Below are 18,809 nucleotides of genomic sequence, written 5' to 3'. Positions count from 1 at the left end.
TGGCTCTCTCCTTCTACCCTTTTCCTATATGGCGTTTGGCTTTAGCTTGCCTCCTAGGCTTCCTGGGGATACACTTCACAGACACAAAGTAAAAGAAGCCCTGTTAACAGAAGCCCTTTCAGCTCACATAAAAACAGAAGGGAGAGATGTGGGTAGACAACGAGCAGCAGCTGCCTTTGTGACCTTCCTTAGGGACACTTGAGGTCAGAGCCATGCCCGGACCAAAATGGTGAAGGTACCAGTGGGACCTGGCATGGGTAGAGACCAGAGCTACTGAGCTCCCCGGCCCCGAGGCCCACTGGTTGGGAAAACCCACCTCACCGGAATAGGTCACAGCACACGGTGGACCCAGAAGATGAGCTCTGAGCATGGAGACCTGCCCTCTCCTACCCAACTTCCCCATAGTGTCTTTAGCTAGTGCCGCTGTGATTGGAGGCTGCCTGGGTGGTGTAGTTCCTGGAACCAGGAGGGAACCTACTATATAAGCTGTAACCCCGCCTCGGTGAAATTAGACCTGCGCCACAAGCCTTGTCTCCGGTGCCTGCTTTTGAGGGGATATCGCCGCACCATCCTCATCATCCGGGACCCCTGACCTGACAACACACCTCCTGGCTTTTTGGCCCTGAGCCATTATTGCACTTTTCCAAATTTCAGTGACTGCCTCTTTGAAATGGGAGGGGTGCATAGATCTCCAGGAAGACTCATTCTGTGAATGCCTCAGATTGTTTAGCAGGACACTTATTACCTGCTTCTCTTGGACCAGCTCACAATTTATCCAATCCTGGTCATTTTCACAATTCTTGTAGTAAAGAGAAGAAATATGGCATAATAGCACGAAGATGAGAGCTAGCAGAATCTGGGTTCCACCTCTTGCCAATGGTGTGACCCTGTACAAGTTCCCTTAAATCTGAGTCTTCACTTCTTCATCTCCCAAACTGAAAAAGTGATCCCTAACTCACAGACTTTGTGTAAGATTAAAAGAGATAATGTATGAAAATGTCTTCTCATAGTGCTGACACAGAGTAAAAAATAAGTCAGTAAACAAGTTCATCGCTGTTACTATGTTACTATTTTACTTGTGTTACACACATGTAATTCCAATGGTGGTTTACCTGCTCTATTTATACTTTGTCATCCTGCTTTTTCCGGTTTATTTTCCAGATTATTTCTCCTCATCTTTAACATCATTTTTAATGGCTGCATAATATTCTAGCTTTTAGATGACTCCATGTCATTTAACCAACTGGTCATGCAGGTTATTTTCCAATTTCAATATTACAAACAGCTCTGAAATAGGCATATATAGTCCAATAATTTCTCCATCATTGGGATTCTTTCCTTAGAACAGATTATGAGAAACGGAATTACTGTGTCAAAATGCAATGCACATTCTTAAAGCTCTTGATGTACATTTACGTTTAGGCCCCAAAAAGGTTACACAAATTTATACTCAGCCGTATACATGAGGCTGCATGACTCCCCACCCCTTCCTCCAGTTTGTTGAGGGGTAATCTGAGCCCCTTGCCCCAGCTCTTTCTACTCCCATGTTACATGGCATTCTGGTTTAGGGACATACATCATATGTCATTCTTTAGGGACACTGCCTAGCTGTTGAATCATCCACTCATTTATTTTTTTATTCATCCGATGCTTAATTCTCAATTTTCACATTATTCAGGTTTTTTTAAAAACAGCTTGGTTAAGGTATAATTTACATACCACAAAATGCACAATTTTAAATGCACACTTTGTTATTTATAGAGTCATGTAACCAAGGGTACGCTCTAATTTTGGACCATTACCATCACCCCCAAAAGAAACCTCAAGCCCATTTGCAGAGTCACTTCCCCTCTAACCAACTTCCCAGGTCCCGGCAGCCTCTAATTCAGAATCTGTCTCGGAGAATATGAATTTTCCCTTTCTGGGCATTTCATATACACGGGATTATACAGTCAATGACCTTTTGTATCTGGCTTCTTTCACTTAGCGTAACATTTTTGACATTCACCCCATTATATCAGCTTCTTCTTGATGCACCTCCTTCCCTTGGCTTCCGAGACGCTGTGCTCCCGTTTCCTCAGCTTCCCTGGTCAGTCCGAGTTCCAGGACTGGGACTAGGGGCAGGCGAGCGAGGCAGTCACCTTAGTGGCAGAATCTACAGAGGTAGTGAAGGCCTTGGTCGTCAAGATACACTATCAAAGGCAATATTTTACAAAAATGTCCATGATGAACCAAGCACTAACATTTTAAATAAAAGCAGGTCTGGTGGGGCCAATGAGGAGGTGTGGATAAAATGAGAGTTCCTGTGGCCAGGATTCTCACCTGGCCCTGGTTGACTAGCTCACTGCACACCTGTGGGCAATACATGGCTGTTGACTCTATATACAGAGCTCCGCCCAGTGCTCTGGGTGCAACAGGGTGGCAGGGCTGCAAGGCTGCAAGAGAGTAGAGCAGAGGCTGGAGTGGTGTCAGCACCACGGACAGAGGCCCAGAGGACGGCTGTGTGGGACGACTGTGCAGGCAGAGAGGCCCAAAGGCAGAGACCGGCTTGCTGCATGCAGACTCGCTCTGAGTGAATGGGATTTTAGTGACTGACCTGCCACCTGGAAATAAAGTTGGGTATAACCCTTTCACCCCACACACGTTTTGCTGTCAATTTCTTTGGTCACACTGAATCCATAGTGAACTTGCCTGGGGCTGAAACCCATTGGCAAGACAGGGGGTGTCTTAGAGGTGTAGGGTGGGATCCTGAGACAAGGTTTTCCATACTATCATCTCTGAAAACCAGCCCTTGGCACCCTGTGGCCACTTGCCCCTCTTTCATTTTTCTTCCTAAAACTTTATGAACACCTGTCAGTCTTTAGGTGTTAATTTGTGGAGGGTGTGAAAGGGGGGTGGTGCATCTTCATAAATGAGGCCAGATGAGAGCAGGCAGCCAGGCCAACGAGCTGTAGTTCCTCCATTATTTAGATTTTTCCCTTAGGCTAGATTGAATCCAGGGAACAAATGCAATGTAGCTTTACATCCCTTTGTGTCTGCTGAGGTTTCCCATCAGCGTTTCACACAATGTGGAGCAGGTCACCTTCACTCTAAAGAGAGCCTTGGTTGATGTCCTGCCCGTGGGTTTCAGCCCTAGGCAAGGTCACTGTGGATTCAGTGAGATTGAGGAATGACAGTGGAACGTTCTTGGGGTGAAAGGGTTCATACCCAACTTTATTCCCACAGTGGCAGGTGGATCACAAGAATCTTGTCCACTCACAGTGAGTCTGCAGGCAGCAGGCCGGTCTCTGCCTCTGGGCCTCTCTGCCCCTGCAGCTATCTCAGTCTGTCTTCGGCGCTGCCACCGCTCGAGCCTCTGCTCTCGCTGTGCCACCATGTTGCCCAGAGCACCAGATGGAGTTTTTTACATAGAGTCAATAAGGACATATTGCCCACACGAGTGTAGTAGCCAGCCGACCAGGGCCAGGTGAGAATCCTGGCCACAGGAGCCTTCACTTTATCTATAGATGAGGAGCTAAGAATCCTAAACTTTAAGGCATGGAGGGCATTTAGACCAAGGAGCACCACGGCCCCCCAGTCACTATCAGACACCCTTTCACAACACCAGAGAGAGGAGGGGAAATGCTAGGGCATGCATGACAGACATCTATAAAGGGCCAGATGGTTTTCAGCTTTGCAAGCCATACAATCTGATGCTACCACTCAACTACCATTGGGAAAGCAGCCAGCAATGGTATGTGCACAGATGAATGTGACTTTGTTACAATAAAACTTCATTTACAAAGACAGGCAGTGGGCCAGATTAGGCAAGTGTGTCAGTTTTGTACCCCTGCTCTAGACTGCTCACGCGGGCCCACCAGGTCTCTGACTCAATGCTTCAAGCAGAAATTGCCCGGGACGTCCCTCAGAACCGTTGTTAGAGGAAGCGCTTTACTAAGAACTTCCTCCAGGCGGTGTAAGTACCACTTGCTCTGGGCAGGCCCAGCAGATCACCCTCATCCTCAAGTGACAAGAGCTTTGCAGAGGGGTGGGTGGCAGGTGGGTGCGTGAGTGGATGAGGGAACGGATGGCTGTCCTTCGGGCGTGAGCAGCAGAGGGCACATGCTGGGAGGGCCAAGGCCGTTTCCCAGGAAACCCTCAGTCCCCCAAGGTGAGGACACTTCCCGTCCTCCACCTCCATCTCCATGAATCCCACCGCCCACCGCCCTGCTGCTTGAACCAAAGAACAGCTAGATAAGCCTTCTCGTGCCCCCCACATCCAGGTGACCCCGTCCCGGAAGTTGTCTCCAACTGGACTCCCTCCACACCTGCTGCTGGTCCTGCACCTGGCCCCATCCTGCCCATCTGGACCTCAGCCCACTGGCTGCCCTATTGCCAGCCTCCAACCCAGAGCTCCCCATATGCTCAGGGGGAAGCCTTCTCATCGGCAAACAGTATCATCAGTTCTCTGCTCAGAGCCCCCAGTGGCTCTCAGCTGCTTCTAGATTAAGCCGCCACTTAAAGAGAGGAAGACGGAAGAAAGGGAGGCAGGAAGGCAAGAAGGAGGGCAGGGAATGAGGGAGGGAGGAGGACAAGCAGCCCCCTGCCTGCTGGCAGCACCCACAACTGTGTCATTGCCCACAGCCCCTGCGCACCCCGGGGACACACACAGCCCTCACACTCTAGCCCGGCCTCTGCATGCCTGGTTTCCAACATGTGCCTGCAGACACGCAGATTCAGGCACAGAGAATGCCCACCGCTCCCCACAAGCGTCCCCGCTGGCTGCGCTTGCTTGCAGCATCCCCACCATCAGGAGTGCCCTTAGCTCACGTCCCTCATCTGACCTATTTCTACTCCCTATTTTAGGATTTTCCTCCAATCCCAGTTTTTCTCTGTAGACATGGGGGCAGCTGTGGGCAGAGTTCACCGTCCCCTCTGGAATCCAGACTGCTTCATTCCAGTGCCTGGGGCCAGGCCCAGAGTTGAATGAATAAACAGTTACCAGCTTCTGTTTTGGAGGACTGATATTGATCAGGATTTAATGGTGATTATTTGTTTGTTTGCATGATTTTGAAAATTAATCAAGTAAGCCCATCAGTACCAAATGCCAAGCAAATGGAAAAGCGCACTTTGCTATACCCAGTAAATAACCTGCTTTCTGGGGACCTGCTCAGTTCCCTAGGAGGAAAAGTGACTTTGAAACAACTTCCTATGCAAATGATGTCTGTGCGTTGTCTCATTTCCTTCTATGATGCAGTCGTTCCCATGTTATGGATAAACAAACAGGACTCAGAGAAGTCAAGTAACTTGCCTGAAGTCACACAGCCCAAAACTGACACTTCGCTTTCAGTCTTTTCCCACACTGGGCTGCCCCCCAGATACACGAGGAACTAAACTGTAGCTGCGATGCTCTCCGTACATCGCTGCAGTAGAACTGCAGAGCCACACTCCTCTTCTGAATGTTATAGGGGCAGTGGCCCGGGGAGGCCTCCTAGACCAGCCACCTCCAGCTGGCTGTCTGGTCTTCTACAGATTCTCATTCTGGAAGAATCTGGAGAGGGAGAGCATGCTGTCTAACATCAGAACCCTTGGGATCAACTGCACTATGTTGGTTAGGAGTCTTTGGACAACTTTTTAAGCAATAGGTTTCTTGACATACAGTATCCAGTGGCTGCTGGCCAGCCATAGACACAACTCAGTTCAATGTCTTCTCCAAGGTGAAAGAGGTTTCAAGTCTTCCTACCTTTGTGGTTTGAGTGGGAGGGATCCAGAGTCCCTCTACAGCAATGCCTACAGAGTGAAATCTTGACTTTGGCACCTTGGACCCACGTTTTCAAGACAGACACACTGCATGCTGGGAAGTCAAAGCACTGGAAACAATCTCTCCCTGTGGGGGTGTCAGCCCCTCAGGTCCTCTGCTGCTCACCGTGACAAATAGCGTGACAAATACGGTTACTGGCTTTCTTACTCCAAGGCAAAAATTAACAAAGCCAGTGCTTCTGTTAGAGCAGAGAGTTAGACAGCCATGAGCAGGAGTGGAGAAAGGAGGCCTCACCACCCTCTCCTCCCAGAGATGCCCCGTCTCCCTTAGACCAACCCCACTTGCAGTTCTACACACACCGAGAACCAAAAGATACAGTCACTGGGCCTTCCCCCATTTGGAGCATGTGCCCTTAAGGAAGACCTTGTCTGCCAGGGATCCTGAGGTCACGGTAATAACATTATAAATATCATTTTGCTTGTGGTTTTGGCTCCGCCGTGGGTTTTGCTTAGGTTCTCATTGGGAAAATGATGACCGTGAGATTGACAAGGTGGTGGGCAGGGGGAGGAAACCGAATAAAAAGACACAATATAAAGCCTGTAGGGTCAGCCGTGCCTCTGCCTTTGGAGCATACTTTCCTTCCCACTTGTTAAATAAAAAACTCTCTGCAGCTTTAATTCTGTTGGGTCCCTCGACTGAATTATTTTCTTTAAGAGGACAACAGAGGAATTCACAGTCTGCCTCCGGGCTAACACTTCCAGATCCAGTATTTGGTGAAACACCGATGGGCTTTTTATCTGTCCTGAAAACCAGACTCATTGTTCCAAATACAGGCCTTCTGTTTGTTCAACTTCCAAAAAACGTCAAAAAGGAGGGAGAGAGATGTGCAACGAGACCTGGCTGATGCAGGCCGGTGGGGCAGGAGGCAGCCCAGAGGACGGCAGGATTCGCAGCAGTTTGGGTGATCTGAATAAAAACCCTTTGCAACATGCCGGTGTCTTTTGTGCCAACATTGGAGCGCTCCCCTCATAAATATCTGCAGGGCAATGGCTGTGATGAATAGGTGCTGTGGTTCATAATGAGCGTATCCATTGTACTCAGTGGCTGCCGCCAAAGGGCTTGGTAAAGAAACCAGTGATTGTAAACCATAATTAAAAAGTCAGGAAAGAATACAGAAAAAACATTCGTAGTAGTTTGCAGGAATGTGTTGGTTGTATTTCCTTCTACTCTCCTAATTCTTTCAGCTTTTCTAATCATGAAAACATATTAGTTTTTTCTCCTGAATATTACATATGAAGGATTTATTGCTTTTGTAAAACTAGATATACTCCTAAGAAAACATATTATTTGAAAGTGAAAATTTAACTTCATTTAAAAATTAGGTGGCTAGAATGATTTGCAGTTTTTAAATTGCCTTCCAGTTCTATGCAAAGCAGCTGCCACACTGTTTGCTCAATAATCTTTTGGAAACCACGTAGACAGTTTTATTGGGCATCACATGTTCAGATATGCTTTACTAACATTTGATTTTAAATGCTTTCATTCAATTAAATACTTTTAATACTCCTTAATACTAAATAAATAATTTGTAAAGATGGACACACCTTTTTATGAGATAGTTATATAAAAAGACAAACTGGCTCAGTCTTTGGGTGGGAATATTACAAAATCCAGACAGGGAGATTTGAATGAAAAAGGGTCACTGTCAGTGCCGTAAGATGTTCTCGCATCTCTCTCGGTAATTATTAACACATTCCCTGTTGCTGGCCTCCAGATGGTGTTTAGTTTATGGTTCGGAATGCTCTTGAGCTTGTGACTTCCAGTCGTTTGTCTTTTGAATGATTTGAATAGGGAAATATTGGCATCTCAGAATCTTCTGGTTCAAAGCAGTTCTACTTTGACCCTCCCTCACCATCTCCATCTCCATTACCTGCCATCCTACAGGAACAGGCAGCCCCTTCGGTGTACAGAGCCAAAATTGCCATGCTTTTTTTCTTCTTAAGTATCTTTTCACATATGCTCTAGTGACCTATGGGGTTCAGGATGTATACTTTTATGAGATGGATTGTGTCCCCTTAGAAAGGTATATTAAAGGCCCAGCTCTGGGTACCTATGAAAGTGACCTTAGGAGAAATAACTTCTTTGCAGACGTAATCAAGTTGAGGTGAGGTCAGTAGGGTGGGCGTTGACCCATTAGGACAGGTGTCCTTATAAGAAGAGAGACACACACAAGGAGGAGACATGTGACAGCAGAGACAGAGCTCGGAACAGCACAGCTGCAACTCAACAGATGCCAGGATCTACGGCGTCACCAGCAGCCAGAGAGGCAGGAAGCGCTCTCCCCAGAGTCTCTATCCAGAGGGAGTGTGGCCCTGGCAGCCACCTGCATCTCTGGCTTTTAGCCTCCAAAACTCTGAGAAAATAAATTTCTGTTATTGTGGAACTCTGTCACAGCAACCCCAGGACACTAATCCAATCCTCATTCAGCTGTTCCTTTTATGACTCCAAGGGTCCTCTGGTTACATCCGCACCCAGGTCTCCAGCCCCACTTTTCTTCACAGTCTCCTCATCTAAGTCAGATTCCAGATTTTAATGTACACCCTGTATCCTAAGCTCTTCCTCTCTCTTCCTTATTCATGGTTTTCTAGAAGGCCGCTGAACCCGATGGCCCTCCCTTCCCACTTTGGCCTCTGCCCTGTGGACGGCAGGTGCACAAGTGGGCTCTATCACTGGCAGGGTGCTGGCAGCTTACTCCCCACAGAAGGCTCTTCAGGGCTCATTACTTAACACTCCACCCTCCCTGTCCACCCCTGGCACTCAGCAGGTGCCTGTGGGTGCCGTGGCTCCTGCCCACCACAGCCCCCGCAGCCAGCGCACCATCCTCTGGCTGTGTGGGTGCCCCTGGTGATACACTGCTCCTCCCAGCTCTGCAGAACTTCCCTCAGCCAATAGGAGCACCTTGCATGTCAGGCCCTGCTCCCCCCCCAACCCCCGCCGAGGCTCAGCCAATGGCTATCTGGTACAGGGGTGCAGATAGCAGGCCCCCTTGCCTGAAGGTGGACTAGAAAGGGGATACAGTGGTGACGGCCTCATTTAACCGCCCCCACCCCATTTACTCAAGTAGCCAGACATTGGGAGCAGGTAGAAATCTGATATTTCTGTTGGATATAAGGTCCAGGTTGACATTGATATGAGGGACCCAAAGTATCATCTTGGCCCCTCTTAGAATAACTTGTACGGGAATCAAGTAATCCTTATAGTTCTGGTCCAGGCATGTCGCCCAGTGGGTGCACTGAGTCAGCAAACCCACCCTGTGATCATTTTCCTGGGTCCTGAATGTTTTTAGGAAAGACACATGAGCCATTGGAAGAACTCTTATATGGCTCCTTGACATGCAGAGTAAGAGTTATTGCATAAGAAAGGCCAAAGGAAGCCCTAGAACTTCCGCCCTCTGCCAAGATAGCAAATGGGAAACAATATTATGTCCCAGAGGGAATGACAGAGCATAGCCACCCACAGAGTCTGGAAGCACCTGGGAGGGGTGGTCGCTGTCATATCCCCGTTAGATTCACCAGTCTGACCCTATAAAAATCATATGGCTCATGCAGAAGACCCTGGGATTTTAGAAACTTAACCAAGTAGTAGCCCCAACTGCAGTTACTGCCTGAAGTGGCATGTTTTCTAGCATGGACCGACACAGGTTTAGGCATGTTGAATGCAGCAATCGATTGGCAACTGGATTTTTTCCATGCTGATCAGAAAGAAGGATTGGAAACAGTTGGCATTTACATGGGGCAAAAATGGTACACATCCGCAGTCTTCTAGGGCCATACTCTTCTTTCGCTCTGTGTCATGACGTAGTCCGAAGCACCCTGGCCCACCTGGACGTTGCGGTAGTTTACCATGCTGATGACACTGTGTTAAGCACACTTGTAAAGCGCAAAGAACTAATGTTCTGCATGCCTTGGTAAAGCGTATTTACTTCCAAAGGCAGGAGATAAGCTCTACAAAGATCCAGGGGCCTGTCACATCAGCGAAGCTCTCACGGGGGTCGCTGGTCTGGGGCATTCTGGGTCATCCCCTCCAAGGTAAAGGGTAGAGTCTTGTGCCTTGTATCTCCACCCGTAGGAAAGCTGTACAACCTTTGATGAGCCTGTGCAGATTTGAAAGGTGCATATTCCATACTTAGAGATACTTAGCCACCGTGAAAGGTTTGAGTGGACCCAAAGTAGGGAAGGGCTGTGTAGCAGGCACAGGCTGAGGAATAAACAGTCTTGCCCCTGGGCCATCCAACCCGGCAGATCCCACGGAATGGCCAGCATCCGTGGAGAAAGGTGCCAGGCGGGACCCCTGTGGGCCCAGCCACAAGAGCCAGGGTGCAGGCGGCTGGAGGTCTAGAGCCAGGCCATGCCGTCTGCTGCAGAGAAGGGCATGCCGCTTGGAAGCAGCTTCTGGGGCACTGCTGGGTCCTGCAGAAACTGAGTCTGAGTACAAGACATCAAGTGACCCTGCCCAGCCCCCTCCCCTCATGTTTCCCAGCTCTCCGGCCATGCTGCCCACACCATTTCCTCACCATTACCTGAAGAGAAGGATTCTTCCCCAGGCTGTCCCTCTGCCTAGATGCTTCTCGCATTTGGAAAACATTTACTTATTCTTGAAGACTTGTTCAAATGTCCTTTCCTCACCCTGCCACCCTGTATGGCATTGGCATCTCCCTCTGCTCACCTGGTGTTTTCTACCTAATATAAATCTTGGCTCGGTCATGCTGTTCATCACAAACGCTGTTCCTTGCCAGATGCGTCTTGAAGACCAGGGCATCCGTAGGCTGAAAGCTTAAAATTTATCTCTCTGATCCAGAACACTCCCCTAAGCTCCAACCACACGCCATCACCTGGATGGCTCACATGCTCAAGTTTCTCTCCCAAACTCTCCCCCTTCCCTGGTCCCACGATTGCCCCAGCATCAGTCAGAGCACCGCCAGCTTCCTTGGGTAGCTAGAAACCTTGGCAGCATCCGGATGCTTCTGTTTCCTTTTCAACCTCATCAATGCATCAGCAACACATTGATTCTAGATCTAAACTTTCTCTTGACTCCATTTCTTCTCTCACTTGGCGGCCACCACTGCTCGGAGCCCCTCTCCTTAGGATCACCGCTCAGTGGCTCCCTGCTGCCCTCAGAGGACACTCTGCCCTTTCACATGCCATCCCCTCTTTTCCTGCCAGCTCCTCCTCCAAGTCCTTGCTATGCTCCTCACTCTTTATAAGCATTCTGTCTGGGGAGGGGGGTGCGGTATTTTCTGTCTTCCCCACGCTGGGGCGTGTGTCTGTTCTGTTCAGCGGTGTACCCCAGCATCAGCATGGTGTCTGACTCATAGAAAGTGCTCAGTGAAAGCTTAGTGACAGCAGTGTAGGCGCAGTGACAGGCTGGCTGAACCATCACCAGAGCACATTCCTGCACAGCCCTCAGATATGGACAGCCCTGGCCCATGCCATGGGAACCAATCACGTTCACCTCCTGTTTCCAAAACATTGGTTCATGAAGCCAAACACAGTCATAATAAGTGCAGCTCCAGAGGGCAGAGGAAGGAAAGGCCATCCGCCGGGTGAGGAGCCTGCATCCACATGACCCGTTTGCAAGGGTCTGCTCAGATTGCTCCACTGCGCTGGCCTGAATCCCTGGCAGCGTGCTTTCATCCTGGAAAACGGACCAGTACTGAGGGCGCGGCCCTGGTCCTCAAGCAGACAATTATACACCCATTTATTCAGTGCAAATCATGCTTTCTGAAGCCCCAGGGAGGATGTGAGGGGAACTCGCCCATCAGTCCATTCGGTTAATGTCTGACAACCATTCATTAAAGATGTCTCCCTTCCCCAGGCCAGCTTTCCTCCCACAGTGCTCCATGATCACCCCCTTTTCTTTTCCTTTTTTTTTTTTTTGATTGAAACAAACACCCATGTATAAAAATGGAAGACTGGCTGCTTCTTTGGGAAATTCATTACAAGGGCCCCAGAGAACCACGGTTCTGCTTCAAACATCAGTCTTGGCGGTGGTCCTTGTGTCTTTCGGGAGCGAGTCTGCTGACGCCCCCTCTCCCTCCGCCCGGGGTTTGGTGGTGGAGCAAGGCAGGAACACAGGGAAATAAAGACACAATTTTGGAGCCTTCGCCATTCTTACCTGGTGTTATTTTCTCCCAATTGCAATTTGTGACATTTGATTTAAAAACTTGTTTGGATCTTCTAAGAGTCAAGTTACAAAAGAGTATGTTTATTATAAAACATAATACACAGACGGAAACCCATGCCAGAGACCTTGCTAAGTGGACATCGCCAGTTTTCCTTACTGTTTGGGTAAAGAAGATAGAGGGAATCTGATGTAGGTGAATTGGGTCCATTGTGTGCTGTCACAGGGGAAGACTTGGTCTGAGGCCAGATGAACTCAGCCCTGCGTGGTCCTGACCCCCAACCAGAAGGGAGGTCAGGGCTTCCTGGGCCACTGCTGTGCGCTGAGCTCCCAGCAAAGAGCTCACCTGGGCTTGTTCACAGAGTCCTCGACTGCCCTGCAAGGGTGCCCACAGGAGCCCCTGTCTGAGCAGGGGGAGTCTCAGGGATGTGCCATGGTCACACAGCAAGGGCCCCGATAAGACGAGATTCTAGGTCAGATCTGTGTGGTCCCAAAGCCTGGGGGCTCTCCCCTGTGTCTTTCCTTCCCCCATTCAAGCAACCAGATCTTCACATTTGCTCTGCCGGTGAAGACCCCTGGCTGGATGTTCCAGGCCCACGTCGTTCGGTGGAGCTTCTTGGGGCCCGGGGTCTCAGCCCACCCTCCTTCACTTTCCTTTTAAACTGCAATCACCCCTGGCAACACGCACTCCTTGGAGATGCTCTGGCCATCCCAGAGGCCCGTACACCCAACATTTAGCATAAATCATCTGGGCATTTAGCACTGGCCTAGAGGAAATAGATGTGTGATTCAAAGATAATGAAACTTTAATGACAAAAACTTACTGATTACTTGGCCTATGTTATACCTCGTAACGACCCTAGGAAGGGAACACTATTTTTATCTATACTTTACAATGAGTAAACTGAAGCCAAGTGTGGTCTATGATCCATCCAAAATAAAGTCAGCCCAACCACGGTGGCCATTTGGACCATTGCCCGGCCTCCCAGGCAAAGTTCAGGTGTCTAGAAATGTGGACTCCAGACATAACTCAGGGTTTACATTCCAGTTGTGTGACCTTGGGCAAGGTACTTAACTTCTCTGGTTTCTGTTCCTTCATCTGTAACATGGAGAAAACAAATGGCCTACCTGCCTCACGGGGTTGCCTTGAGGAGGAACTAACACAGACTATGTAAAATCTTTAGAATAGTGTTTGGCACATGGGCTTAATATATGTTCATTGTTATTTTACTTGTAAGAATTTTTGTCCCACAAAATATCATTAGGGGTCAGTTAAGACTCTTAACTGATGTCAGAATTCTAAGAAGCCAAATTGACCATTTCAGCCCCACTCCTGCCAGACCTCTTCTTCCCATGATGCCTGTTTTTTTTCCTGCTTTTGTCTGGAAAGGAAGAAGGAAGGGATACAAAATGGAAGGGACAGCAAAAGTGATGGAAAGCAAGATTTTCTTTAGTTCTCTTCTCTCTTGTTGTAAATTTGGGGGGTCTGATAGACAAGTATACAGTGCTCCCCCTTATCTTCAGGGGGTGTGCACCCAGACCCCCAATGGATGCCTGAGACCAATGACAGTACCAAACCCCACGTATACTAGATTTCTCCCTAGACACATACATGCCTATGCTAAATTTAATTTATAAATGAGGCATGGTAAGAGATTAATAATAATAACTAATAATAAAATGGAGTAATTAAAGCCATATACTATATAAAGGTTATGTGAATGTGGTCTCTCCCTATCTCTCTTCTCAAAAACATTTATTGGGCCGCACCAGCACTGCCTGTGATGATGTGAGATGATAAAATCTCTGTGATGAGATGAAGGGAGGGGATGACGTAGGTGGTACGACTTAGCGTTGGGCTGCCACTGACCACATGACAGGGGGAGGAACATCTGCTTCTGGCCCACAGCTCACCACGGGTGACCAGAGCCATGGACAGTGAGCCTCAGATTAGGGGCAACTACTCTACCGACCTAGAGACTGCAACTGGAATCTCAGCCTTGCCATTTATAGGCAGTATGACCTTGAGCAAGTTATTTTACGTCACAAACTTCATTTTATTCATCTGAAAATCGGGGAAAATAGTATCAGCTTCTTTAAACTGGTGGGAAGCTAAGTCTGGGGACCTATAAGGAGCATTACCCAAGGATGGAGACCCACATGCCTTCAGCACTCTGTCACAGGACAGTGAAGCTTCTCCTAGAAGCCCCCTCATGGACAGGGTGAGTCTGCTTGGCTCCACACCCAGGAGCAGAATTATTAGGCCCGAGATTATGAGTGTACTTAATTTGATCAAGTTTGCGCCAGAATGTTCCCCAGCCACATTCCCACCTCCAGTGGGGTCGGTCTGCACACCTGCATCCCCACCAACGCCTGGGCATCTGACACATCGTTGCCACCCGAACAGGGACAGCTGTGGCCCCACACCCAGGCCTGTCCCTCACACTCCGGGGCTCCATGTACGAGTGACCCACGGAGCACAGTCAGGTTAGCAGGCCTGTGGGGTCCAGCCGCAGGCCCCGGGAATCAGTGGCAGGGGACGTGCCCAAAGCCTTGTGCTGGCTTCCTGTTTCCTCACTGTTAGCACCCTTCCATTGCCCCATCGCCGCTCCTTCCCCGGTGATTTTCCAATGTCCCTTGTGCTGTCCGCGTATAACCCTTATTGGCTGCAAATACTACAAACACTGTCTTCCTATCTGCCATCCATGAGCTTTGACCCTGGTGTCCTTCCATCCGACAGACACCCTCCGTTGGGACGAGCTCCGACTCACAGACTGCTGAACGGGTGTCGGCTCCTCGGAATGGATTAAAGCGCACGGGGAGGCCTCTCATCCCAGAGTCCCCCAAGGTGGAGTTGGCATTGCCCGTGTGAGCCGCGCGGTGTAGAGCAAGTCTGCACGACCGGACTGAGATCTAAGTGCAGAACCACCTCGCCGTTGATCGACGTTCTACGTCAACTTGTTAGTTTCTGTCACACCTTCAGACTGTTGAGATGGTGTTGCATTTCGATCCTGAAACTGCGCAGCATTGTGCCATTACAGGGCATCAGTGATCATACACGCTGTGCCTGGGCTGATGGCTGTGGCAGGGCAGGAGGAAGGGTAGGCACATTCCACTCTGTAACTCGAGGAGATGGCACGATGCGAGAGGACAGGGCCCTTTGCTTGCTGTGTGACCTTGAGCAAGTAACTCAACCTCTCTGGGCCTCCTCTCAGGCAGGGCAATAGCTGCATCTACATCCTCAGGCCGCTGTGAGCTGCAATGGGTCAATACAAGGGAAGCTGTTAGAACAGTGCCTGGGGCAGGTGGAAATCGCCTCATAAATGTTTGCTATGGCTGCTAGTATTGCAGGCATATCACCTCTACCATTTAAGGGGCACTGAAATGGAGTTTCAGAGAGTTTAAATAACTTGTCCCCATCACGCTGATGGGGACAGCGTTCAAGACCCCACGCTCCCTCCTCAGACCGCAGAGCTCCCCCACCGCCCCCGTGAGGCGCCCGGTGAGCTGAGGTCAGCTCCTCCCTCTGTCATTGCCTCCAGGCTTTGCTTCTGGCATCGGGAGGCATAGCGACCGCAGCGGCCTCTGTTCCCCGTGACGGGTGTCTGAGCGTTGGAGGACAGTGCTCGTGAATCCCGGACCAGACGACCCTTCTCCGAGCTCACGGACCCCTCCTTTAAGACGGCTTGTGGCCAAAGAGGTAGCTGGTTCTCCACACCCGGAGCGGTCCTCCCTCCAGCCTTCACCTGGGGCCCGTCCCGGGGCCCACAGGTCCTCAGTGGCCAGGCCCACAGACTGGCCCCCCATAGTCCCGGCTGCTTCTCTCCCCAGATCTCTAATCTGCCTGCGGGCTCTCCTGCTGACAGGGAAGCCCCAGCTGCCCGTTGTCATTGCTGTGCTCCGCCAGCCACCACCACCTCCACCTGTACTCCTGCAGTGCCTGCCCAGCAGCCTCTGTGCCTCACCCTTTCTGCCCTGCTATCCAGCTGGGCCCACTGATTCATTTTACTCTCAGCCAGGGCACGCTGTTCCCCTTCCTAAAGCCCTCCAGTGCCTTCCCCTTCTCCGTAGGATTAAACCCAGACCACTGGGCCTCTGGTGCCCCGGTGATCTGACCCCTTCTGTCATCCACCTCCTCTCCCTCTGCTCTTCCCCTTGCTCCAGCACCGCGGCTCGCTTCTCCCAACTCCGTGACCATGCTTCAGGACCTTTGCACCTGCTGTTCCCTCTGCCTGAAATTTGGCCCGGGATTGGCACTTCCTCCTCAACCCTCAGGTCTGTGCTCTTTTTAGAAAGGCTTTCCACGGCCATGAAAAAGAAAGCTGTCACACTACACCCCCTAACTCTCCATCCCTGCTTCCTATCTCTCATTACCCCTTGGTATGTATTACTACTACTTTCTATCTGTTTTCCTCTCTTAGATGTACCACCCACCCCACCCCACGCCCACGAGAGAGAGGCCAGCTCTGACTTGTCCCAGGCGTCCTTAGCACAGCCTGGGAACCGTGGCAGAGCTGTGGCGGGCACAGTTGCTTTCCTACCAATGATTCCACCTGTGACTCCCCAGAACCTGGGTTAGGGTACTGGCACAGGGGTATTAACAGACATCTAGGGTTGTTAAGAGACTGGCCCTAAAATAGGAAGATCAACTTGCATTATCTCGGTGGGCCTGCTGTAATCACAAGGTCCCTTAAAAGTGGAAAAGGGAAGTAGAAGAGAGAGTCAGAGTCGCGACAGTGGAAGTCCCAGACCCGCTGCTACTGGCTTGGAAGAGGCAGGGGGAGCCACGAGCCAGGGAATGCGGTGGCCTCGGATGCTGTAGAAGGCCAGGAAATGGGCCTCCTTTAGAGCCTCCAGAGTGGAACACGGTCCTGCTGACACTTCGATTTTAGCCCCAAGAAGCCTGTGTCAGTTTTCTGTCCTCCAGAACTGTAAGACAGTGAATGTGTCTTACAAAAGCAAAAATAATAAGTCTAATAACAATACTCAACCTCACTAGTGCACTTTGAATTGTGGCACCGTATTGGTAAAGTTTGTTTAGGAGTATGACACCCAGTGCTGGCCAGAGTGGACTTAGAAGGCTCTCACTCCGTGTAGAGAGGAATGAAAATTAATAGAATGTTTTCAGACAACAATTTGGCAAAATTTTTCCTACATCTTAAAAATGTGCCTACTCTTTGTTCTGGTTTTTGTGTTTGTAATAATCTATCCTAAGCAATAATCCCAAATGCAATGGTTGATGTTAAAATGTGTTCCTCAAGACATTTGCACTGGCAAAAATGGGAACAGAGTAAACAGGAGAATGATTAAATAAGTTATGGTATATCCATCCACTTGGATAAGATGCAGATATTTAGGATGTTTACTTAGAGCTTTTAATGACAAAATAAATTCTTATGGTTATAAGTAAAACAAACAAAACGAGAGTGGAACCTGTAGGCTCTTCCCACTAAAGCAACAGCAATTTTTTAAGTGGAGTCGAACAGATCAAGGTCAAATCCCAGCCACCTTTGCTGGGTACCTTTGCAAAGTCGCTTAATCCTTTCAAGCCTCAGTTCTGACCCTAGGTTTGTTTTAAGGACCCGGCGATGTCTCATAAACAAAGAGCCCTGCATATTCTAGACACTTGATGAATGCCTCGCCCTTTTGCTAATAATGCTGAACGTGGGGTGTTATGTGGCACGTGGACAGAACAGGACAGAATCAAAAGCCACATACAGCCTAACGATAAGTTTACAATAGTATATTTATCCACTTAGAGTTAGGAGGATGGAAACACTTGGTTTTAATTTTCAATTTTTTTAAAAAAGCAGGAAAGAGTTGCCTGTGGGTATTTCCATGAGACTGTGCCTTCTGACTGAGGTAGAGGCTGTGACAATCTTGTTCACAGATCTCACAGGTGAGAAACCTCATGCCAGCCTCATTCCCTAATGACCAACCTATGAAAACTTTGTAAAGTTCCAACCCAAGGGGGCAAAATAGGGTCTGGGGGTGTTGGGGGAAACAACAAAAATCCCCTCTTACAGTCTATACAGCCTACAACACTGGTGGGCAACCTTCAATGTACATCAGCCTCATCGAGGATGCAGGATGCAGATTCCTAGGCCCCAGGCAGAGATAGTCTGATTTGGTAGGTCTGGAATGAGGCGGGAAAATTGTGTGTGTGTGTGTGTGTGTGTGTGAAGCAAATAGTAAATTTTGTAAACCTTAAGCACAGTGCTCAGTGCATATACAATATGCATATGTGTATGCTACATTATATACCAGATATATATGTGGATGGATATATCTGCATATATGTATTTTTTCACACACACATGCATATATATACCTGTGTAACCACCATGCAGATCAAGATATAGAACAGTTCCAACACCCTAAATGCCCTTTCTCAATCAATAACTCCTTTCCCCACTCCAGATGACCACTATTCTGTCAACACAAATTAGTTTAGTCATTTTAAACTTCATTAAAAAAGATCCATCTAGTATTTGCTCTCTTGTATCTCAACAGCATGTTTATGAGAAGACCCCACGTGGTTATCTGCATGGGGAGCTGCTGCACCTTCGCTGCTGCACACGGATAAACCACGCGGCGCTCCTCTGCTGTCCTGCTGACTGGCATCTGGGTTGACCCTATATGAGGCTCTTTTGAGCAGCGCTGCTCAAACATTCTCATCCATATCTTTTGATGCACATACACGTTGTGTCCTCTTTTACGTACTTAAGAGCCGGGTTGATGGCTACAGGGTCAAAACTGCCGCAGTGGAAATCTATAGTTTTATAAGGAGTTTCTGGTGCAGGCGTCTTGGCCCACACTTTGAGAAAACACTGTTTAGCTAAAAGTCCCTTGAGATGAGCATACATATGTCCTTCAGTTGACCCTTTCT

The 18,809-nt window shown here is 49.1% G+C and overlaps 1 long non-coding RNA gene across 2 annotated transcripts in view; it reads left to right on the top strand.

Annotated features, from left to right (window-relative positions):
- The window catches only part of LOC140849666 (uncharacterized), a 32,831-nt gene extending 15,014 nt beyond the window's left edge, over positions 1-17,817 (top strand). For both annotated transcript variants that reach the window (XR_012131821.1, XR_012131820.1), the window contains one exon: positions 14,661-17,817. This is a non-coding gene — a long non-coding RNA (uncharacterized lncRNA). The remainder of the gene's footprint in view (positions 1-14,660) is intronic.
- The last annotated feature ends 992 nt before the right edge of the window (positions 17,818-18,809 follow it).

The sequence above is a fragment of the Manis javanica genome, chromosome 5, assembly GCF_040802235.1.
Source record: "Manis javanica isolate MJ-LG chromosome 5, MJ_LKY, whole genome shotgun sequence".
Lineage (NCBI taxonomy): Eukaryota > Metazoa > Chordata > Mammalia > Pholidota > Manidae > Manis > Manis javanica.
The sequence above is the reverse complement of the archived record's forward strand: the minus strand, read 5'-3'. Positions and strand labels throughout refer to the sequence as shown.